Genomic DNA, 25,144 nt, shown 5'->3' with positions numbered 1-25,144 from the left:
ATCCATGAGCATGGAAGATTTTTCCATTTTCTGAGATCTTCTTAGATTTCCTTTTTCACAGATCTGAAGTTCTTGTCATATAGGTCTTTCACTTGTTTGGTTAGAGTCACCCCAAGATAGTTTATGCTGTGTGTGGCTATTGTGAAGGGTGACATTTCCCTAATTTCTTTCTCAGTCTGCTTATCCTTTGAGTATATAAAGGCTACTGATTTGCTGGCATTGATTTTGTAGCCAGCCACTTTGCTGAACTTGTTTATCAGCTGTAGGAGATCTCTAGTAGAGTTTTTTGGGTCACTTAAGTATACTATCATATCATCTGCAAATAGTTTGACTTCTTCCTTTCCAATTTGTATCCCTTTGACCTCCTTATGTTGTCTAATTGCTCTAGCTAGGACTTCAAGAACTATATTGAAAAGATATGGAAAGAGGGGGCAGCCTTGTCTTAAAATAACTACATTCCTATTTTTGTTGATAGAAAAATTTTTATTCAAACAGACACTTCAAATAAAATAATTAGAAATTTCTTTTTCTCTTATGATATATTTAAAGGAAAATGAGGACTCATAAATATACCCAGCATATTGCATATTCCAGGTAACATGAAGAGATTTTATGAGTAGAAATAAGATCTCTTCTCTTTTCTTGAAGACAAATTGCAGTTAAATCCCCAAGGCAGCTATGATGTAACTGAGATTTGACTGGATTCTCACAACTCTAAAACTGCCATAAGGACCTCTGGGTAACAGTTGTGACCCAGGATTCTGCCAGAGTTGATCCGAGGATGCTGCATTAGCGAGTTATTGGCGGCAGCAGCAATGGCTCAAGTTTAGACCCCAAATGATCCCAAACTCCAAAAGGGTTCTAACAGAGATGAAGTTGGGTGGTGTGGTGGCACACATCTGAATCAGGAGGATTGGGAGTTCAAGGCCAGGCTGAACTTTGTCAAAAAGAAGAAAGAAAGAAAGAAAGAAAGAAAGAAAGAAAGAAAGAAAGAAAGAAAGAAAGAAAGAAAGAAAGAAAGAAAGAAAGAAAGAAAGAAAGGAAGGAAGGAAGGAAGGAAGGAAGGAAGGAAGGAAGGAAGGAAGGAAGGAAGGAAGGAAGGGAGGAAGGGAGGGAGGGAGGAAGAAAGAAAGAGAGAGGGGGAGAGAGAAAGAGAGAGAGAGAGGGAGAAAGGAAGGAAGGAAGGAAGGAAGGAAGGAAGGAAGGAAGGAAGGAAAGGAAAATGATTTTTAAAAAAATAAAACTGAATAAAAATATCAATTAAATTCTGGACAAAGTCCATCAGAAATTTTCAGCATGTCTTAGGTAGTCAGACTTTACATACTGAGTCTCACCTCCAATTTCACCTTTGCCAGGCTATCTATCTATCTATCTATCTATCTATCTATCTATCTATCTCAGTATTATTCACGTATTTTTAAAACAATTAACCCCTAAATAGAGTTGGTAGGGATTGTCTTAGTTAGGGTTTCCATTGCTGTGAATAGGGACCATGACCTAGGCAACTGTGACAAAGGACAACATTTAATTAGGGCTGCCTTATGATTTCAGAGGTTCAGCCCATTATCACCACGGTGGGATGCACTGCAGCACGCAGGCAGACAGGTGCTGGAAGTGTTGAGACTTCTACACCTCGATCCAACTGCAGCCAGGAGAGACTGGCTCACAGGCAGCTAAGAGAAGGGTCTCCTTGCCCACCCCCACAGGGGCGCCCTTCTTCCCACAAGGCCACACCCACTCCAACAAGGCCACACCTCCTAAATAATGCCACTCCCTGGACCAAGCGGATGCAAACTGCCTCAGGGATACTTCAAGGAACCTTTAAATAGAGATGCTAGGGATTTAGATGACAGATGATAGTGATAACACAGAAGAGTGTGCTTCAGTTTGGGGAAGGGCTGAGAGACAGAGTCTCACTCGATGCTTGTAACTTAGAGGATTGTGTGTTTCAATACACATTCTGAAGCCCGAAACTCGCCTGCAGAATAGCAATATATGACCCATCTATCTTTTCAGAAAACTCATAACCAAATCCCTCTGAATTTAGCTTAAAGGGAGGCTGATGGAAGGTAAATCTTTTGATGATGTATACCTTGAGCAAGACTGGAAAGCAATTCTTTCTTTGTTCGCTTGTTGGTTAGTTACATAAAACTACCAACTGGACACGTATTTAACGTAGTGCTTTGTATACTGAAATAATCTATTTTGCAAGGTCGTTTCCCCTCCTTTGGAAGCCGTCATTGGTTCTCCTTGGCTTTGGTGACGGGGAAACTTAGCCTGGGTTAATGGAAAATCTTTGTACATATTTGCACAGATTTCTTTCATGGAGCGGTAGCAGCCGCTCAGGAAGGCAGGGTTCAGGAATGTGTGGGGACAAAGAGCACAGTCCCCCCTGCGTTTCTGTTTTACGTGTAGGCAGAGTTTTCTCTTTCGTAAAAGCTCTTCCCCTTTTCTGATATCCCACACAGTAATATCTGTTTTCATTGTATAAGGCTAAAACCTTGTAAAAATAGGTCCTGCCATGTTGTTCTCATCTCCTCGTTATTAATTTACTTTCCAAATTAATTTATTGACTTTGTAAAAGCTATAGCAGTCATTATTACAGTGAAATATAAACAACATAAGAAGGTAATTAAAAAGATAAACAAGAGAACTCTGGTCTAGCCTTTTCACATTTCAAACCTTAAATGATAAACATCAATATTCTTCATCAAAGGCTTAATGTGCATTGACATGTTCATTTGGTGCTTTGCTTAATTAGTTAAGATGATTGCAGACACAGTGAACAACAATCACAATGGTCACATGGTAAGTTCTCACCACTCCTGGAAGAGTCGCTGTGTTCCTAGGTGTTCTTCCACTGCCCCTCCCCCACCGCTCACCTGTCTGCTGTGTTTTCTTTCTTGTTGTTTTGCAAGAGGTGTAAATGGGATCATGGAGTATGTAATGTTTTGTGTCTTAAATGGAGATAACTTCGGTCTGTAGCATTCGATGAGTTCCAATCAGTCCCCTGTGATATTTTGTAGCTTTTCAGATTCCAGTGACGTTTCTTTTAGTTTTATTTTGCTTTGGCCAAAGTACTCTCTTACTGATAAATTTGATCTTTATAATATCTATCCTTACTGTTCACATCGTCTGTACAAAAATCCTTTATTTTGTGTTTAGTACTATGCCTTACCTTATGGTCTAAGATTTTAATTTCTCTCATGTATAATTTCCCTCAAGCCTAATGAATTGTTGCTACTATTTCTTTTGTATATATCCATAGGCAGCAAGTTCTTCCTGAGTTTTTTTTTGAAAACATCTTTGTTTTCTCTTATTCTGGCTGAATCTAGAATTGTGAATCAATAGTGTACTCACTTTAAATAAATTAAGGATAGTATTTTCATTTTTTTCTTTCCTTCATGGTTTCTGTTATAAAGTACAGATCACTTAAATCATTTTCCTGTGTGTAAGGCATTTATTTTCCTCTGTTTAGTTAACGATGTGCATGTGTTTTATTTTCAGCTGTGTGATTGTGATGTGCTGTGGCATGACTATGTTCCAATTAATCAGGTGTGGATCCCCCTAAGTTTCTTAGACATGCAAATTTATAGGTTTCCTCGGTGCTGTGCTTTCAGATTTATCTAAATAGTTTGTGTTGGTGATGCCCACCTTCATTTGCTATGAACTTTCCAGGACTCCAGTTTTCCATACAGAAGTTGAAATCGTTCTACAGATCTCTGAAGACTTGCTTTGCAAAGGAGAATCTCTCTCCTCTCTTGCTTCTCTTTGTTATATATTCTTCCCTTTTTGTTTCTCCTTTTGTTTTTTCCACCTGAATGATTCTTGTGATTTGTATTTGAGTTCACAGACTCTTTCCTCCGTCATCTGCATTCTGTTATGAGAACCATACATTCTCTGCAGTTTGTACCTGATACTTCCTACACCTAGGAGATCTCAGGGTTGACATTTCCTTGTCTTTTCCCGTAGCAGTAATACACACTTTCTAGGCTCCTTGATGAATAATTTTGGATCAGGATATGGCACTTATGACCAGCATGCCGTGCAGCTCTGGGCTCTGTTATGTTGCTTTAAAGAAGGTTAACATTTCTGTGTTCACAGGCAATTGGCTGACCCAGTGTAAATCCCGTAGTCCCCTCTGTTCAGCGATCGACAGCTTGGAAGTCAGCTCATTCTTCGCTGACATTTTCTCTCTAGTTGTCCTATCAATATGCGACTCAGAGACTGGCCAGAGCTTTAAGGAGAGACGCTTGGGTTTTTGCTTCTCTGGTTCTACCCTTTCTTGGTCCGCTCAGTAGCAGACCTTTCTGCTGTGAAGCCTAATTCGTTAGTTTAAGAAAGATAAGACAAGTGGCCATAGGAGTTTTATTTTTTCCCCACTACCATGATCAGTCGAGTCTGATTGTTCATTTTGTTAACTTTACTCTTGTTGAAACCATTTGCATCTCTTTCACAGGTATAGCTTTCCCATCGGACTCTCTGCTGCTGGTCCACTTGACCATGTGTGTTGAGGTCTCTGTTATGGCTTGCATGTGAAACATAGAGTAACTTGTGTTTGCAATTTGGATTTTCAATGGAGAATTTTCAAACCAGTTTCTCATAAGGACGTTTTGTACCATATGTGTTGCTTAACTTCAGACTTCATATGAGATTCAGGTCTGAAATTTTTTTCTTTCTTTCCTTCTTTCTTTCTTTCTTTCTTTCTTTCTTTCTTTCTTTCTTTCTTTCTTTCTTTCTTTCTTTCTTTCTTTCTTTCTTTTTCTCTCTCTCTTTCTTTGTTTCTTTTCTTTCTTTTTTAAAATTTCTCTGAACAGTTTTTACTAGATATATTCTTTATTTACATTTCAAATGTTATCTCCTTTCCTGGTCCCCCCCAAAACCCCCTAATGAATCCGCCTTCCTCCTGCTCACCAATCCACTCACTCCCACTTCCCTGTCCTGTCATTCCCCTATCCTGGGGCATTGAACCTTCTCAGGACCAAGGACCTCTCTTCCCTTTGATGTCCAACAAGGCCATCCTCTGCTGCATATGCATCTGGAGCCATGGATCCCTCCATGTGTACTCTTGGTTGATGGTTTAGTCCCTGGCAGCTCTGGGGTTAGTTGATGGTTCATATTGTTGTTCTTCCTATGATGCTGCAAACCCCTTCAGCTTCTTGGGTCCTTTCTCAAGCTCCTCCATTGGAGACCGTTCACAGGTACCTATTTTCTACCCCGGCTCTGGGACATTATCCCTGTCATGTTCTTCATTCTTTGGTTCATGTCAGATGTTTGGATCCTGCCTACAGTGAGCTTTCTGGATGACATCACCAACCATCCTGAAAGCATCCAGTATTTTGCTAACACTGTCCATTCACTTCCTGTCGCCAACTGTGACTGTGAGTTTAGCTTTAGATTTAATTTTATTATGTTTGTAGTGAGTTGCTCAGTGGTTAAAATAGCAGGGAATGCTTTCTTTGGCATCTTGCTCTGTCAGATCAACTAGAAGTCTTTACTCTTCAACTGCTTGTAGCCTATTAATGAAGCCTTTGTAGGAGTGACCTTTCTGTACATTGTGTGAAGGTTGACTTTGTATTATTCAGTCGTTAATTCTGTACCAGCAGAGAGTACTGACCAGATTTTGATATTGTTACTCTTTTTGCTTCTATTAATTAATGTATTCATTTTAACATCCTGATCACTGCCCTCTTCTGTTTTCTCCCTCACACAGTCCCTCTCTGTGTGGCTATTCCTGGTTGTCAACTTGACTATATCTGGAATGAACTACAATCTAGAATTGGAAGGCTTAACAATTATCCTAATCTGGAGGCTCAGAGATATAAGTTTCTGACCTGGATCTTGGCATGGAGATCTTGAAGCATAGCGGCTATGAATTCCAGAAGATTAAGACAAGGAGATCTCTGAGTTCAAGATCATCTGGGATTAAAGGCATAGAGGCACATGCCTTTCATCTGGGCCACACCCTCTGCTGGAGACCTACAGCCTTTAATCTGAGCTATACGCTCTGCTGGAGTTCTACATAAGGAATTGGAAGAAGGAAGACTCAGTCACTCTTCTTTGCCTGCTTGCCTCGTGGGACTGAGCAACTACTAGATCCTTGGACTTCCATCCACAGCTGCTGCTGCCCATTTTTGGGGAGTTGGACTATAGACTGTAAGTCATCGACAAATTTCCTAACTATATAGAGACTGCCCATACGTTCTGTGACTCTAGAGAACCCAAACTAATACACTCTCCCTTCCCATATTTCTCCTCTGAGAGGGTGGGGCCTCCCTGGGCCTTCCATCTACCCTGGAGCATCAAGTCTCTGCAGGCTTAGGCAATTCTCTTCCATTGAAGGCAGAAAAGGCAGCCCAGTTAGGTGAACTGATTCCACAGACAGGCAACAGCTTCCACTCCAGTTGTTGGGACACCCACATAAAGACCGAGCTGCATATCTGCTACATATGTACTGGGGGCATCAGCCCAGCTGTATACGCTCTTTGGTTGTTGACTCAGTGTCTGACAGCCCCCAAGGGTCCAGGTTAATTGACTCTGTTGGTCTTCCTGCAGAGTTCCTATCTCCTTTGGTGTCTCCAACCCTTCCCCCTAACTCTTTCATAAGAGTCCCTAAGCTCTGTTCAGTGTTTGGCTGTGGGTCTCTACATCTGTCTCAGTCATCTGCGGAGTGGAGCCTCTCAGAGGACAATTCCTCTAGGCTCCTGTCAGCAAGCATAACCGAGTGTCATTAATAGTGTCAGGGATTGGTGCTTGCTCATGGGATGGGTCTTAAGTTGGGCTGGTTATTGATTGACCATTCCCTCAGTCTCCATTTCATATTTGTCCTTGCATTTCTTTTAGACAGGACGAATTTTGGGTTGAATGTCTTGTGCGTGGGTTGGTGTCCTTATCCCTCCACTGGAGGTCCTGCCTACCCACAGGAGGTGGTCTCTTCACGTTCCATATCCCCACTGTTACACTGCTACCTGTCTCAGCTAAGTTCACCCCCATAGATTCCTGGGAGGCTACCCCATCCCAGATCTCTGGCACATCCTAGAGATGCCACACCCCACCAACCACTGATTTCTATTTCTATTCATTCTCCTGACCTTCTGACTCTCTGTCCCTCTTTTCTGTCTCTCCCCTCACCTAATCCTGAACCTCTTCATTCCCCTTCCTATCTCTTCTCCCACCCAGTTTCCTCCCTCCATCTGCCTCCTATGACTATTTTATTCCCCTTCTTTTCATTTTATTATCTTATTTACATTCCAGCCATTGACCCCCTTTCTCTGCCCCCTCTCCCACAGTTTCTCATCCCATTCCCCCTCCCCCTTGCCCACAAGAGGGTAGTCCCCTGCCTCGGACCTCCTCCTTCCCCGGGGCCTCAAGTCTCTCAAGGGTTAGGCACATCTTCTCCCACTGAGGCCAGACCAGGCAGTATTCTGCTATATATGTCCCAGGGATCTGAGGACCTGGGACCAGTCTGTGTACTGCATCTTTGGTGGCTCAGTTTCTGGGAGCTCCCTGGGGTCTGGCTTAGTTGAGACCTCTGGTCTTCCTATGTGGTCACTCTCTTCCTCAGCTCCTTCAATCCTTCTCCTAATTCCTCCTTAGGAGTCCTCGACTTCTGTCCATTGGTTAGGTGTCAGTATCAGTATCTGTCTCAGTCAGCTGCTAGTAGGGCCTCTCAGAGGACAGTCATGCTGGGCACATCATAGTCTAAGCACATCATAGCATCAGTAATAGTGTTAGGCTTTGGTGCCCCCAACCCCATGAGATGGATCCCAAGTTGGGCTGGTCATTGCGCAGCCTTTCCTTCAGTCTCTTCTTCTTCTTCTTTTTTTTTTTTTTGTCCCTGAATTTCTTTTACATAGGAACAATTCTGGGAATTCTGGGTCAGAAATTCTGACTGTGGGTTGGTAAGAGTCTTGACCTCATTGGAACAGGAACAAATTTCCTGAACAGAACACCAATGGCTCAGCCTCTAAGATCAACAATTATTCTCCCTTCTAAGTGAGCTTCAAGCATCCTTGCTTGGGCTGTCATTCTTATTCAGCTGCTTTGGGTCTATAGAACATTTCGTGGGTATCCTGTACTTTATGGTTAATATTTACCCTATAAGTGAACACATACCATGCTTGTCCTTTTGGGTCTGGATTACCTTACTCAGGATGATATTTTCTAGTTCCATCCATTTGCCTGCAAAATTCATGATGTTCTTATTTTTAATAGCTGAATAGTATGCCATTGTGTAAACGAAGCACATTTTCTGTATCCATTCTTCGATATTGTGGTATTGTTACTCTTGTGATTCATCACCTGCCACAGTCTTTTTTATACAAACACCTCACTTCCTAATTCCTCTTCCTCCTCTTCCTCACTTGCTCATTAGTTAGTTGCTAATTAGTTATTCCACCTCTTCCTCATTTGCTAAGTAGTTGCATAAAGAGCTGAGGACAAACAGCTGGGCAGAGGAGGGAAGGCAGGACTTCCGGTCTGTGAGAGGGTCTCTGGGACAATCAGGCAGGGAGATTCACCAGTGACATGGAGGGGTCCAACGTGGAGGCAGGTGGACTAGAAATGTCAGGTTAACTAAGTTAGGTGAGCTGGTTGGGTGGTAACAGAAGCCAAGGCAAGTCTCTGTGTCATTATTCAGCCGCTGGAGGGTCCACGGAATCCCATGATAAGCTTTGACTTCTCTTGCATTTTTGAAACCCCAGTTGTCATTCCTGGAGTTCAATCTGGATGTCATTCCAATCTCTGACCTCCAACCTGTTTAGGCTTTGCCTATCACAGTATATCGGTGCATTTTTTCTCATTTTCTTTTTCTATTGTCATTATTATCTTAGGAGCTGCTGTCTTAATACTTGTTACAGAAACTGGCCTTGATCCTCCCACTAAACCCTTGGGAGTGTTTAGTGGCTCTTCAGTGCCAAGAACAAACTCTGCTTCTGAAGTAATATAATGACTTAGATTTTTCTACCTGTCTATGCTGCTGTTCACAGCATGGGTCGCTGTGTTTCAGGTGATGTCTCTTCACTCACTGTCCTTTCATTTGGACAGCTTCCCCCCTACATCTTCATACAATTCTACATGAGGTGGAATGCCTTTTCCCAGTGTGCAAACATTTCCGAATAATACCTTTCCTCTCAGACAGAGCTGAGAGTTCCCTATTTCCATGAGCATCGTTGAATGCACATCCATCTGTTGTCTTTGCAAGGCCTTGTGACTCCTGCTGTCCTCCCCACCCCTTCTTCCTTTTCACTCTCCCTCCCTCCCTTCTCAGTCATTACATGAGCAAAACTTTCACAGCTAAAAAGTGCTTTGCACATCAGAGTGAGAAAGTAAATTTTGATGCAGGAAAGGGGCAGAAAAAGAGACAGGAAGTAAATTCATAATTGTCCTTGACAGCAAGAGGAAACTTGAGAATAAAAGCAATTAAAATCCAGCCACTTGATTAGCTATTGTGCCTGGGACAAGCCTCACTAGCTCTTTGAAGAACAGTTACTTACAAGACAACACAACACAACAAACACGAAAGACACAACTTAGGTCTTATGCAGCTGATAATTATTTTTTTTTTTAGGAATTATAATTCATGTTAAGTGGCCATTGCTTTTGTTATCCTAATTTTCATCTTCCTTAAACAGGAGAAAAGTGAACAAGGAAGGCAGCTTATTATTGGAAAGTGCATCACATAGATAGCACAAAGGCAAATGTATCTCTCAGTCCCTGGCCCTTCATAAAACAGGTTAATTCTGGCGCCAAAGGCTTAAAAGTAGGTCAAGGTCTCAGCTTACCTTAGTGTAGCATCAGAATTTAAGAGGGTGTGACAAGCTATGAAAAAAAAATTAGACTGCATTGAAGAATTCATGTTCAGACCCATGGGAAAATAATCCTAAAATACTGATATTCTGCAAGATCTGTGTAGAATCTAATCAAACTAACCTGACCTAGAATCACAAACATTTACAGTTTAACAAGCTTCTTTGAAATACAAGAGCCAGGAATGTTGGGTTTCTCTCTGGTCCTAGGTGCTATGGTTAAAACAGAACTCATTGATTTCCATAATCTAGGTCTCTGCCCACTGCTTATGTGTCCCCACCAAGGATTGGCTTCTTTTGGATGCCTTCAAAACAGCTCATTGACAAATAAAAAAAAAATCTCGAGGACAGAGATTTGATAAATGGGTAATTTTCCATATCATAGATGATGAAAACAATCTATGTATTTATTTTGAGACGGGGTCTCACCAGGCAGCCCCAGCTAGCCTGGGATCCACAGAGATCCACGTGCTTTTTTTCTCCCAAGTTCTGAGATTAAAGCCACACGAAGCCGTGTTCCACCAAATTTTTAAATTGGGCGTTCTGTCTGCATGTATGTCTGTGGGTCATGTGCCCACAGTACCTGGGGAGGGCAGGCTGGAGAAAGAGAGAGAAGGAGTAAAGAGAAAAGCGGGAGTGTCTTGGTTAGATGTTGGATAAATTCCACAGGAACTTATCTAACATCTTATTATTCCAAGAGTAGCTACACAGAAGAAATCAGCCATATTAGCCTATTCAGATAGGCTATAGACAAATAGACACAGAGCCACTGATCCAGCTGCTAAAGCACTAACACAGATAATTCACAGAAGGAACGACGACGAGGCATGAACCACACCCTCAGTCGGTATTTCTTCCTTTTGGGATGAGCAGTTTCTCCCCACCCTTTCATCTTTTGCAGTGATGTTTGCAGTTGGGGTGAAGGCTGGGAGTCAGTAACTCTCACTAGTTAAGTGGGTGTATCCCTTTTGTTACGAAAGGATTCTGTGTGGCACTCCCCTTCAGCTGGAATTGCCTAGTTCAACTCCCTACCCCCCACAATGATCACTTATGACCTCCTTTCCAAAGTTTGGGAGTCCATATTTGCATGTGGGGCTTCACGTGACTGAGACTGTGAGGAAGATACACCTTAGCTGGCCATTCCCTTCCTGGACACCATATTCATTAGCATTGCTTGAAGAGATTGACACTCCCTACCTCTTTCTTATGTTGTCATGGGTCCAGGCAGTGGTCCTGCTAGTTCCCTTTTCTGCTATTTACTCCAGGGTGCTGGTGGAGAACCTCAGACTCAGGCTCCTTTGGTGCCCTATTCTATGCATCTCTTTACTGGTGCATTCAGGTCTGGCAGGCTCTCTCCAGATAGCTGTACGTGCAGGGTCCTAATCCAGGAGAAGCAGAGCTTGCTCAGAAGCCTCCAATAATAGCTCCTCTGCACACGGAGCTTGCTGTGGAAAGGAGGCAGCTGGCTTCTGGGTGCTTTTCTGTGGAATATCTCACCTAGGCTTACTGCTTCTTCGTCAGCTCCTTTCACAGGAATAGGGTCTTGGTTGCTGTTCTAGCTTTTCTTCCACTGGGTTGCGCAGAGGCAGTTTTTTTTTTAATTTACTATTTTATTCTGAAGTCTTGCATAGGAAATTAATTGCTAACTGCAGGTGAATATAAACTGGTGTTTTCAACATTTTATTTTTAGTTAAGGAAACTTTCCTTAATCATTGTATACCATTTCTTTAAAATAAGGTTTTAATTATTCTGTATACTGCTTATATGTATGCCTGCATATCTATCTATCATCTATCTATCTATCTATCTATCTATCTATCTATCTATCTATCTATCTATCTATCTATCTTTCCATCTATCTATCTATCTATCTATCTATCTATCTATCTATCTATCTATCTATCTATCTATCTTTCCATCCATCCATCCATTCATCCATCCATCCATCCATCCATCCATCCATCCATCCATCCATTCATCTATCTCTTTGCATTAAAAAAAAGAGGATATTTTTGTTTTTTGTTTTTGTTTTTGGATTTGGTTTATTCGAGACAGGGTTTCTCTGTATAACCCTGGCTGTCTTGGAACTCACTCTGTAGACCAGGCTGACCTAAACTCAGAAATCTGCCTGCCTCTGCCTCCCAGAGTGCTGGGATTACAGATGTGTGTCACCAATGCCCGGCTAAAAGAGGACATTTTTGAAACTATCCAATCACTTCTTACAACCATTTTCTTCTTTACAGACAATATCCTTCCTCTACCAGCTGAGAACTCAAGACCACCTATAACAATGAAATAGTTTCTGCAACAGAGCCAGCTGTCTTTAACATGAGTTTCCCAGGAGATGTTCTCCCAGACACCCACTGAAGGAATAGTCGTGCATGCTAATCCGGTGTAGGAAGGAAATTGTGTAGCTTGAGTTCCTTAAGACTCAAATTATTTTACTTTTCTTTTGTTGCTAAAATATTCTTCTCTGGCTTTTTGCTACCTCTACTCACTGTATCTTTCTGTGCATTTCAGTGATGAGTCTTACAGAGCTCACGGTCTACCACATCTGCTTTTCCTTCAGTGTGCATGTATCTAATTTACTCTACTGTTTTGTTGTTGTTGTTGTTTGTTTGTTTTTGTGTAAGTTCCTGTTTGACCCTGGCCATCTAACATCAAAGTGTGCACATCCAGATGAGAGGCATGAGACATTTGCACTTTGATGCCCTGTTGTCCTCCTGCTTAAAGGAGTGTAGCTTTCTTCCAAGACACAGACATTCAACAAAGCCACAATCCATGTGGCCTGGCCTGAGCTTTGTGTCTCAGTAGAAGAATATACACCAGTGACCAGAAATGCTTCAAAATAGTTAACGACATTTTCTTGTAGTTATTGAACATCAGGGAATAATAAGGAGTACACACAGGTACACCTTAAAGTCACATTTTCGGCTCACCTCCTTTTCCTGTTTACCATGCAGCTATGTTCAAGTACTTATTCTCCGTGACAGTTCTTTAGCATTTTCAGGTCACCTTCCTTTCTCTGCACTTATAATCCTACTTCACAAAATGTCTTAATTCCTCTTTGGTAATAAAGCATTCCTTCTTGGAGGTCAGAGAAAGGAGAGACTTTCAAGGGTCAATGCTGTCAAACTTTTCACCAAGTAGGGGCCAGCAATAATGTTGGACAGTCTTGTGTACCACTTCTCATCAACGTTGCTAGGCTTGTCACCTTATAGTGACTGATGTAAGTCTTACTGTCTCCCAATGGAACACAGCCCCCTTCTCTCTTCATTACAGGATGGCCTCTTTATGTTACTTTATACAACAAAGCCTACAGTGCCTAAAAGCTCCGGTCACAGATAATTACACTTAGACATAAACTCTTATGGGGAAAAATTGAAAGGTGATTGAGAGGTAGTTCTCTTACCATTTGGATCAGTAAGTTCAAGTTTGCTCAAGTTGAACAGTCTACAGACTCAACTATCCAATCACTAATTGTCAAGTAGAAATCCTAATTGTCTGGTCTCTCCAAGGCCCTTTAGTCCTCTCTTGGTACACATAGCTTAACAGAATCATCAGAGGAAAGTTCTTCCAACCCCCATGTTTCTGTTCATTCTGCTGCCACTGGAGCCCTCACGGCTCTTCATCTTTATCTGATCTCATTCCTTACTTCCACTCAGTTTCTAAAATTCTTCCTCCATCTGGAATTCCTGTACAGCCATCAGTACAACTCAATGTTGTTTCCACTTTTCTGAAAATTCCCAAATTTTTTCAGACTAGTATAGTTTTCCCCAGAAGTCACACATTTTCTCCCACATCCCTCCTGCCTCTTCTGGGAGGACAGCAGACATCTTTCTTCCTACTCATTGCTATGTCCAGAGCTTTAGCTCACTCTCATAGATATCTGTAGCTTGCTTTCCTATCAAATCCTTTCAGCCTCTCTTCTTTTGAGACTCCTGTGTATCTGGCCTTTGCTGCTGTGTGAGTTCTTTCTTCCACTCTTTTATTCCCTCAGTTTCGTTCCTATCACTAGATAGGAGAGAAAGAAGGATAGAGGGGAAAGACAATGAAAGAGATCCCTGAATGTAACTTTGCTTTTTCCTTGAATACCACTAACAAACAACAGCCAATATCTGAATGGCCAACAATCAGCAATCCCACCTGTGGGGCCCTAGCTTTTATATACCTTCTAAAATGTTCCTGGAATTCCAAATGTCACAATATTGCAGAACTTATCTCCAGCAGGCTGACAAAACCACACCTCCTTAAAGCATGAGGCAAATCATAGTCAGCTGCTGTGGACAGTTCCAAGTAGCCCTATATCACCATTCCTGGGATTAACATGAAAACACTTTCTCATGATATTTCTGTTTTTTTTAAAGCAACAAAATTTCCAAAATTGTCACTACACTCCTGGATCACTGCCCTCCTGCAGAACTTGCTGGAAGCATGCTGCTTCATGATTTCAGAACCCAGCTCTCCCCACTCCTTTCTCCTCTTTTCCTCCCACAAAATGCCTTTTAAAATCTTATTTTCCTCCTTTTGGTAAAATAGACACAATGAATTCAACTTAGGATTTTTGGGAGAATTATTAAGTGATGTTCAAAATGCATGCTGCATAAAGGCTACCTGAGGTGCGTTGGAATAACTTAGCATTTTAAAATTGAAAACTGTGCCTTAAATAAAATCTCACAGAGTGGGCTAAAATATGTAAATGTGGAGCTGCTTTTGTTAAGATATAGAAAGGTGGTGAGGATGGGAAATCTCTGGAGTAAGACAAGGGAAGCATGGAAGTCCCAGGATAGAATTTTTTCAGCAGGGGCCAGAACAGTTAGAAAACCACTGGAAATGTGGAGATGGTTTCCTAGGTAAAGCATGTGCTACACATGGAGACCTGAGTGAAGCTCCCCAGAATCCCCAGAATAAAAAGAGTCAAGTAAGCTGAGTGCACTTGTGACCCCATGCTGAGGGTGAGGAGATGGAAGGGTGCCTAAAGATCACTGGACAGCCCTTCTGGTAATCTTTCGATTCAATGAGAAAACTCATCTCAAATAAAAGTAGGTTATCAATCTCTATCTATCTATCTATCTATCTATCTATCTATCTATCTATCTATCTATCTCTATCATCTATCTCTATCTATCTAACTATATCTATCTATCTATCTATCTATCTCTATCATCTATCTCTATCTATCTAACTATATCTATCTATCTATCTCTATCTATCTATCTATCTTTTTTTTTAAATTTTATTCGATATATTTTTATTTACATTTCAAATGATTTCCCCTTTTCTGGTCCCCCACTCCCCGAAAGTCACATAAGCCCCCTTCCCTCCCTCTGTTCTCCCACCCATCCCCTCCCACTTCCCTGTTCTGGTTTTGTCTTATACCGCTACATCTTTCTATCTGTTGCGGGGAAATATTAAAAAAGTACTCCGGCACATTCCTGCACTAGTGCCAGTTCCCCAACTCTCAGCTCTGCCTCTCTTTTCCTGTCCAATCACAGGCCTTCCATTGCCCTAATATGATTGGACATGGAAAATCCTGTAACATCTATCTCTGTTTATCTAGCTATCATCTGTAAATCTATCATCTTTCTATCATCTGTAAATCTATCATCTGCCTATCTATCACCTGTAAATCTATTTGTCTATCAATTATCTATCTATCTATCTATCTATCTATCTATCTATCTATCTATCTATCTATCATCTATCTATCCGCCCATCTACCTCTGCTATATGTCCATATAACAGAATTCACCTCCGTCATCTGGACGCATTGAACAGAGCCAACCTCCACCACACCTTGCAGAAAAGTTCACACAAAAGCAAAGCTGGCACTCAGCAGGAATAATGGGAGTGGTAAAAACCAATGTGGGACAAGTTTAGGAAGACGACACAATAGAACTGTAGCATCCTGGAGAAGCAAACACTTGGGCTAGTGATTTCATTATTATATATTGCCACCTAGCTCTCAATCCCCCTCAGCTACTCCTTACCCATATCATGCCCGAGGTCAATGCAGTAAGGTAGCACTGTTTGCTACGTTCATGCCTTTTAACACAGCTCTTTATTTCAGTTTCTTTTCCTTCCTTCTGTTTTCTTCTTTCTTTTATCATACACCATAACCTTTCCTCTTCCTGATACTTCTGTTAAAGCTCAGAGGCTGACATGACTTTCAATATCTGAGTATCTCTTTCTGCTCCTTGCTTTTTAAGTCTACTATTAACTAAAACTCCCATAACTCCTCTCCCTTCCAATTTTTTCTTTGCTTTTATTATTCCTACTCCTGTGTATGTCACTTTTGTCCACTTTCTACCTAGCAGCTAAATACTAATTGCTATTCTTGCTGTTAATACTTAATATCTTTTCTTTTCATTATATGCAAATACATAACAATTAGGCCATGAACTTGAGAAAGAGTGAGATAGTTGCACGAAAGGAGGAAAGAAAACTGATGCAATTATTCTATAATCTCAAAAAGCAGAAGATAATATTTTTTAAAAAAATAGTTTTAAATATTAAACGTTTTCAATGTGTTGAATACAATATGGAAAGTGATTCTTTAGGCACTCCAAGTTACAAGTTCAGTAGAAACCCTCAACAGTAGAATGGGTTATGTTGAAGACATAGTATCACGGTTTGTTTGCTGTCTAGGTAGAGGTACTGGATCATTCTACTGAGGGTAATTCTAAACTTTTAAGTGTACGAATGGGACATGTAGGAACTTTGGGATTCCATGAATTATGCACAAGGAAGAGAAAAAAAATGTCATGCCCAAAGCATACACACTATTTACAATAAAATCGTAAGAGAAAATTCCCCAAATCTTTGGAAAAAGAATTTTATTCACATACATAGAACACAAGCCAGAGTAGCCAGAGAGGAGCTCTCTGTGGCATATCACTGTCACAACCCTGAAGGGACAGAACAAAGAAAGTATTTAAAAGCTGGAAGAGAGAAAAAGCAGGCCATCAGAATAGCAACCAACGTTTCAACTGAAATCTTAAAATGGTTTAGAATGACGGAATTTCAGACTGTGAAATACATAACTGCCGGCCCAGCTTAACATATCTGAAAAACTCTGGCTTTGTTTGTTTGTGTTTTCAGAGAAGCAAAACCTTTCCGTGATAAAAAAACAAGATAAAGGAAATGTGGCCACCAAGCCAGCCCTGTTGAAAATGCTGGAGGGAACACTGTGGCCTGAAAAGAAAAATAAACACATTCACAATCCTTCAGCAAGAAAATAATGATGCTAAGATGTTGATGAAGCCAAAGAAGTCTAAGAAATTTCCAAATACTAGATAAGATAAAAACAAAGTTGTATCAATTCTTCCTTTTCAATAGTAATTCTGAATATGAATTATCTTAGTCAGTCTATCAAAAAATACAACCACAAATGCAATTGGAATTCAGAATACTTCTTTTTTGTTGCCTCCAAGAAACAGATCTCACCATCAAAAATAAGAAGCTTGTGGTGCCTTGAATGAGAATGGCCCCCATAGGCTCATATTGAATACTCAGTTCCCAGTTGAACTTTTTTGGAATGATAAGGAGGCATTAAAATGGGAATGGAATTTTGTTGGACGAGGTATGTCACTAGGGGCAGACCTTAAGGTTTCAAAAGACTGGTGAGAGTCCTGGTGCTCTCTTGTCTCGTGGCTATAGATTTCTCAGGTGTTCCTTCATTCTGCTACCATGGACTCTAACCCTCTGAAACCATGAGCCAAATTAAACACTGTCTTTTATAAGGTATGATGTTTTATCATAGCAATAGAAGTGTAGCTAAGACAATGACCATACAATTTCTTTCCTTATGTCTATGTGTTGCATTGCATGTTTTACATGTATATATACATTGTATAATCATAGCATTTTTTGAATTAAGCCAACTTGGTCATGGTATATGATTAACTCAATTTGTTCTTGAGTTAAGATTTCAAGAATTTTCTTGAAAAATTTTCTATGTTCATCATATAAATTGGATTATAGTTTTCTTCTTTTTGAAATATTTTTTCAGTTCTTTTTGAGATTATTACATCATTTTCTTCTTTATTTTCCCTTCTCTTCATAAACCTTCCCATATGCCTCCCCTTACTCTCTTTCAAATTCATGGCCTCTTCTTTTAATTAGTTGCTGTTAATGAATAATTTTCTCTCTCTGTCTCTCTGTCTCTGTCTCTGTCTCTCTCTGTCTCTCTCTCTCTCTGTCTCTGTCTCTCTCTCTCTCTCTCCCTCTCTCTCTCTCTCTCTGTGTGTGTGTGTGTCTATCCCTTTAGTATATAATATAAAATTCTCAGTCTGATTGATATTACTTGTATGTATATTTTTAGGAATGACCATTTGGTACTGGATACCCAATTGATTGTGCACTTCCCTGGAGAACACTATTTCTCCCATTATCATAATTTCTTAGTTGTCTATAGTTCTTTATGTGGGGTTGAGATCTCATGGTCTTTACCTTAAATAGTCTTCCTCTTCCACTTCTTCTTCTTCTTCTTCTTCTTCTTCTTCTTCTTCTTCTTCTTCTTCTTCTTCTTCTTCTTCTTCTTCTTCTTCTTCTTCCTCCTCCTCCTCCTCTTCCTATTCCTCCCTTGTCTCTTCCTCCTCTTCTTCCCCCTCCTCTTCATCCTTCTCCACCTCTTCCTTGCATTCCTATTATATTTTGATGTATGTTGATACCAGCTTTGGAAAATGAGTTTAGTATTGTTTCTTTCTTTTCTAAGTTATAAAATAGTTTATGGAATGTGTACTTTCACCCTCTTTTTTCTCTCTCTGTCTCTCTGTCAGTGAAAGAAGTGAAAACTTTTCAGATTATACTCTTTGAGACATCTAATGCTCAAGCTAGGTGTTGCCTTCCAAATATATTGGGAATCTGGGAGGAAAACACAGCATCAAGATCTTCAGAAGTGGAGAACCTTTCAAGACCTCCTAAGTATTCATCACTTTGCTTGAGAGATGAAACCGTATAGAGCAAGTCAACCACTAGAGGTTCAGAGTTCTGGGCTTCTACAGCAGACAGGCACCTCCAGCATTTACTGTCTTCACTGGCTACAAGCTCAGGATGCTCAAAGGATCACAGGGACTAAATCGACAGTCTCAGATCCTGCATGGATCTGGGCTAGGTCCTCTGCATATACATAGAGTGTGTAGCTTGGTGTTCTTGTGAGAATCCTAACAGTGAAAGAGAGGGTGTCTCTTACTCTTTTTCTTGCTCTTGGGACCCATTTCCTCCTAATGGGTTGTCTGGTCTAGCCTTGATATGAGTGCTTGTGCCTAGATTTATTTTGTCTTATTATGATGTGTTTGTTTGGTGTAATTGGGAAGCCTGCTCTTTTCTGAAGGGATACAGAGGAGCAGTGACTCTGGGGGAGAGGGGATGTGTGTTGGGGAAAAAGAGGGAGAAGAGACTGTGGATGGAGTACAATGTATGAATAAAAATATTTAAAAAAAACAATTATCTTGGGATCTTTTAATTGATTTCTTTTCTTTCTTCCTATCTTCCCACACATTCTTAGTTTTGCTTTTGTTTTTAAATCTGTAGACAGGGTCTTGCCATGTAAATCAGATAGTCCTGGAACTTATATAGGGCTGGCTTTGAATTCAGTCTTGCTGCTCAGACTCTAGCATGGCTGCCCTTCACAGCTGTGTGTGTTGCTTCATCCTGATAAATTTAGTGAGATGCTTTAATCTAAGCACTTGGCTGCCTTTAACTATAGAAGAAAACCTGTTGGTCATTGGTATGGTGTCTTGTACTTGAATAACAGCACTCAAGAGTCAGAAGCAGGAGCATTGCTGTGTTTTATAGCCTTGGCTATAATGTAAGTTCCAAGTCAGCCAGGACCAGTGACATCCTGTTTCCAAACTCCAAAATTAAACAGATGCTGAATCAGAAGAGTCATCTTAATTCAGTACTTTAAGATTATCCTAGGGTACATGGTGAAGTCCATTTCCTCATCCCCAAGTTGAAATAGAAAGCACAGGAACTGGAAGCTGGATAGCTCAGAGACTTAGGGTAGAACCAAACGCAACTGACAAAAAAGTCTGTGGAATGACTGATTCCTACTGATACCTGCTATACTCATAGATCAGAGCCTAGCCCAACCATCATCAGAGAGGCTTCCTCCTGCTACTGATGTGAGCAGATGCAGAGATCCACACTCAGCATTAGGGGGGACATAGTAAACCCTGTGGGAGTGAGGAGGAAGGATTGTAGGAGCAGTAGAAGATACCAGGAAAACATGGCCCACAGAATCAACTAAGCAGGGTTTATGGGGCAATCACAGACCCTCATGGGTCTGAGCTAGGCCCTCTGCATACACACTGTGGTTGTTTAACTTGGAGTGTTTGTGGGATTCCTAGCAGTAGAAGTGGAGATGTCTCTGACTCTTTTACCTGCTCTTGGGATCCTTTTGTCTCCTACTGGCCTCATGCAGCCTTGATCTAAGGGCATGTGCCTCGTTGTATTGTCTTGTTATGCCATGTTCGGTGGACATCATTAGGAAATCTCTTTTCTGAAGGGGAAAGAAGATGCAGTTGATCTGAAAGGGAAGAGGATGTGGAGCACAGGGGTAGGGATGGGGAGGGGAGACTAGGGTAGGATGTATTGTATGGGAGAAGAAGGAATAAAAAGAATAAAAAAAAGAATAAGAAAAAGTGTACATTATATTATATATATATATATATATATATTATAGAATTTTTACATATACTGGCATTGGGTTTTCCATTTTATGTACAAGGGAACAAAAATAACTGTTATGGTAAATTGAAGCAGGCATATAGAAGAAAATAACGTCTAAGAACATGTATAAAATCAACAGAAGCAATGCATTACAATTAAACAATATCTGACTTCAAGTGAGACAGCAGGGATGGATCTTTTATGCTTATTTGAGTCGATATATATTTGGCACAATTCCTAAAAAATTTGGCTAGAAACAAAAACCTATAAAGAGGTCTATGTTTAAATGCCATGGTTGTGACATAAACTGACAAATGCCAGGCCCTTCTGTCTGTCACTCTCCCAAGCAGAGAAGGGACCCACCCAAGGGAAGAGTGACGTCTTCACAGGAACACACAATTTTCTGGCTTTTGTCATGATGTCACACATTGTGTTTCTTTTAAGATAGGCTCTTTACTGTTTTATACAAACCTCTCACAGTACCAGGGACAGGTGACAAGCAGACTAGAACATAAAAAACATAAGGAAAAGACAGTGACGAAAATTTAAAAACATATCCCTTAATCTATCACATTATGTGGCATGAGACCTGTCAGCGAGGGCGGAATGCTAATATACCAGAGCCATGAAGGGGCGGGGAAAACCCTAACTGTTAATCAGCAACACATGGGCTTTGATATGGCAGAAACCAAAGCTCGATTTGCACTGCTGGTTCCTATCTCAGTACCATTTGTGACCAGTGAAAGAAGAAGAGACAGGAGGTAAGATGTTGAAAAGGAAAAGCCAGTAGCAAGTAGTACAAAATACTCTGGCTATTTTAAATCCCAGGTTTGTTCACAGTGTTTGAAGAACGGTCAGAGCGGGGTAGCTGTGTTACTGGCCATGGAAGGACCTCCGGCTTCACTGAAGTGTTCAGGGAGTTTGACTTTGAGACCCATTGTCCAACACGGAGCACTGCTTATAAAAGATAGCCTGTGACTCAGTACATATCTGAATGAAGATCCCCCTGGACTTCAATGGATCACTAAGGCCTGTGACCTATGGGTTTCAGTAAGACACAGCACTCATGATTATAGTACAGGACTATAATGGTCACAAGCAACAGAATCACTTTAAAAACTTTAATTATCTGAAGCCAGTGGTAGACAGGTCTCCAAATGGTATCAGTAGATCTTGAGATATCTCTCTCTCTTTCTCTCTCTCCCTTTCTCAGTTCTGCATTTATATCTTTCCTATTTTGGCAGAGAGTTTTCTCCTACATATTGGCAAATTCAGCGGTTAGCAGTTCAGGATTACATCTTAACAACTTAACGCCAGCATTAAGAGTCCAAAAAGTCCCAGCAGAAAGTTTCGTTTATCCTTCTTGAACTAATCACCACTGTTCAGAGGGTGAGAAAACTGGTCGCTCAAGCTGTGTCCAGATCAGATTCAGAAACGAAGTTTGGCCCTGTCAGGATGCAGACCTGTTTTAACTTTACAGAAACAACAAACCAAGGGTGAAGGGCCTAGTATGCCTATGGGAAACGGCCACCACAACCATCCAGCCTTACCATCTCCTACGTGCAACCCACATTCTTTATTATTAAGATGTCTCCAGACCCATAAGAGAAAATACCAGTGTATAGTTAAATCTGAATGCAGTTAGAAAGCTTAAACAATATCTTCGAAGCACAAACATCTCATTCAAAACATTCTCTGAATATATATATATATATATATATATGTATATGTACATATACATACAAAACATTTTCTGAAAAAATATACATACACAAAACATTCTCTGAAAAAAAATATATATACACAAGACACATATACAAAACCACTCAAATTTTAGAACTTTTTGTTTAGAAAAGTTAGCAGAACATGGTACTTTCTGATCAGACCATCTGGGCCACAGAACCAGTACATTATGGCGAGTTTCTAGATACAGGAAATAGATTGCTTTATACAACATTTTAACTGATAAGCAGAGAGATCTGTGGGTGTTTGCCCAGTTAAGACAGGTAACCGCACAATAGATTGAATAGAAAACATGTCATATAAAGAAATCCTAACTGTGACAGATAATAGTGTTCAAGGGATGGCCAGTAAAACTTAATAAGTCTGAAGGTGGGAAGCACAATAGGAGGAACAGTCACTACACTAGGACTTAGGTAGAAAGCACACAGGAGCGTGCCCCTAAGCTTCTTAGGGAAGGCTTCATGTCCTGGCTCATTGGATAGCATTGGTCACCATGTTGTCACACAACTGAACTTGAGGGTGACACACCTTTTAAAGAGGGCCAATGGGAGTTGTTAATAGAAGTTTCTCTTGTGTAATAGTTTCCTGAGATTGAAATAGTCTATCTTCCTTAAATAGGAAACGAAAGTACTCAGAATAGCTTCAGAAGTTCCTGAAACTGACAAGATTCACTACCCTGCCCCCAAGCCCCATTCTAGTAAGTAATAAACGCTGAGAGTGTCTCTCAGAGAAGACAAGTTGAAAAGAAGACTGAAACAACACAGACTACTGGAAAGAAGCAGAAACCAGCCTGGGGCAGCTTAGACCATCTGGGCTCCTGTAGGTAATCCCTCACCCACACTCCTGTAAACAATCCCAATAAAGCTCTGATCCACAAAGCTGGGCTTTGGTGGTATCTACACTTCGTTCTACTGTGGGCTCCCTGTTTGGGGTGAATAGACCCCTGTGTTGCATCTCTCCAGGGGCAGTTTTGCCACACATCTGTCTTACAAGAGGGATTCCACAACAAAAGCACATACCAGGGAAGGTGAGCTTTTAAGTATCAACTGCATCTCAGCCTTTCTGTAACTGTCCTTCTGCGATCAGATAAAAGCATGGCATATGTTTATTTTGGTCTTATGCGTATGCATACCTTGTTCATTGCCATGGATTATTTGCTTATTTATTTTTGAGTTTTCTCTTCGGGTAGCGATAAACATCTAGCTCTATTTCCTAGGCTGTGGGGTAGGCCCTGCTGTTGTAAACATCACTGGATCAGCTAGCTATAAGGGAAGAAAGTAAATGATTCCTATTCATATTATTATTATAGAGTGGTTTTCAGAAGCAGGAATCAAGTTTCTGTTATTATTTACTCTGTAGAGCGATTTTAGAAGCAATCCAAGAAAATTATTTTACACGTTACCATTTGAGAGGTTGACTTGGCGTTTGCAGAGATGGTTTACTCATGCAAAGCTGAGTGTGAACCTCCTGTGTTGACATAAATGCCTGACATAGCTTCTGTGTCATTAACTCCTTGCTGAGGTTGCGGGAAGGTGGAGACAGGCAGACACAACACAAAAGGTTCAGCTTGAAACTCCAGTTTCCCCCAAACCCTGGCTAAGAGCTACTGCATGGAAAAGCAGAGTGGACACTTCATCCGAGATCCCTCCCTTTGAGTCCTAAGAGTTTCTCACCTCCCAGATCTCTGGATCCCCCCACCTCCAGAGAGGAGGAACTTGTAGAGTCCACGTCCAATGGAGGAGGGATGCCCTGACACAAAATTGTTCCCGTCTGAAGGAACTGCAGGGACAAAGATGAAGACGATCCTGAGAGAAAGGAGGTCCAGTGACAGGCTCAAATCGGGATCCAGCTCAAGGGGAGGCCCAGGCCCCCGAGACTGTTACTGATTCTGTGGTGTGCTTGCAGGCAGGAGCCTGGCATGGCTGCCTTCTGAGAGGCCCAACAAGCAGCTGAGTCAGATGCAGACACCAGCACCCAACCAATGGACAGAAGCTGGGGACTCCTGAGGTTGAATTAGAGAAGGGCTGGAAGAAGCTGAGGAGGAGGAGGATCCAGACCTAGACCCCCGAGATCTCTCAGACACTGAACCCCAAACCAGGCAGCATACACCAGCTGATATGAGGCTCCAGACACAAATACAGCAGAGGACTGCCTGGTCTGGCCCAGTGAGAGAAGATGCACCTAACCCTGGAGAGACTTGAGGTCCCAGGGAGTGAGGAGGTCTGCTGGGGAGGGGGTGGAGAGGTGGGGTGGAGATGGGATGGGGGCAGGGGGAGGAGGTATGGAATGGGAAGTGGTCGGGGAGGGGGGAAAATTGGAAGGCAGGATAAAATCTGGATTGGAAAAAAAGATAAACAATAATAAATAAAAAAGTGGGCTTCCCCCCACAAGAATAGTCCACTCATGAATCATGGTTCCTTCCTTCAGAGAAGCAATGATAATGAAATATTGATCCCACGGGATTTTGAATTTCTTGATAGCTTATGTTGTGCTTTACATGCTAATTGGCAACAGGTTGACTCTAATTACAATACATTGATTAAAATAATAATGGAGTTTTGGTTGTTTTCAATAACAGATATATTAAATATGTTTTGAGATGACTACACATTCTCATAAAATAGAGGATTAGGTTTAGTTTCTTACATTATAGTTCTGCCTCTTCTTAAATTGTAATATAAAACCAAATTATTATTTATAGTCTCCATGAAAAAGGCTCATCATAAGTAGAATGTTAATGTTCTCTGTACTAAATATTTACTATAAATTCTTCAATATCTGTACCTAACTGGGTATTTTTTTTTCTTTCTATTAAAGAAGAAGGCTTTTTTGTTTTGTTTTTTTGTTTTTCTTTTTAGTCATAGACAGGACTGGGAGTTATTACTTTGGCCACCAGATGGAGCCAGTATTATTTCAGAAAT

The sequence above is a fragment of the Apodemus sylvaticus genome, chromosome 9 (assembly GCF_947179515.1).
Source record: "Apodemus sylvaticus chromosome 9, mApoSyl1.1, whole genome shotgun sequence".
In the NCBI taxonomy this organism is placed as follows: Eukaryota; Metazoa; Chordata; class Mammalia; order Rodentia; family Muridae; genus Apodemus; species Apodemus sylvaticus.
This window is presented reverse-complemented; position numbering follows the sequence as displayed.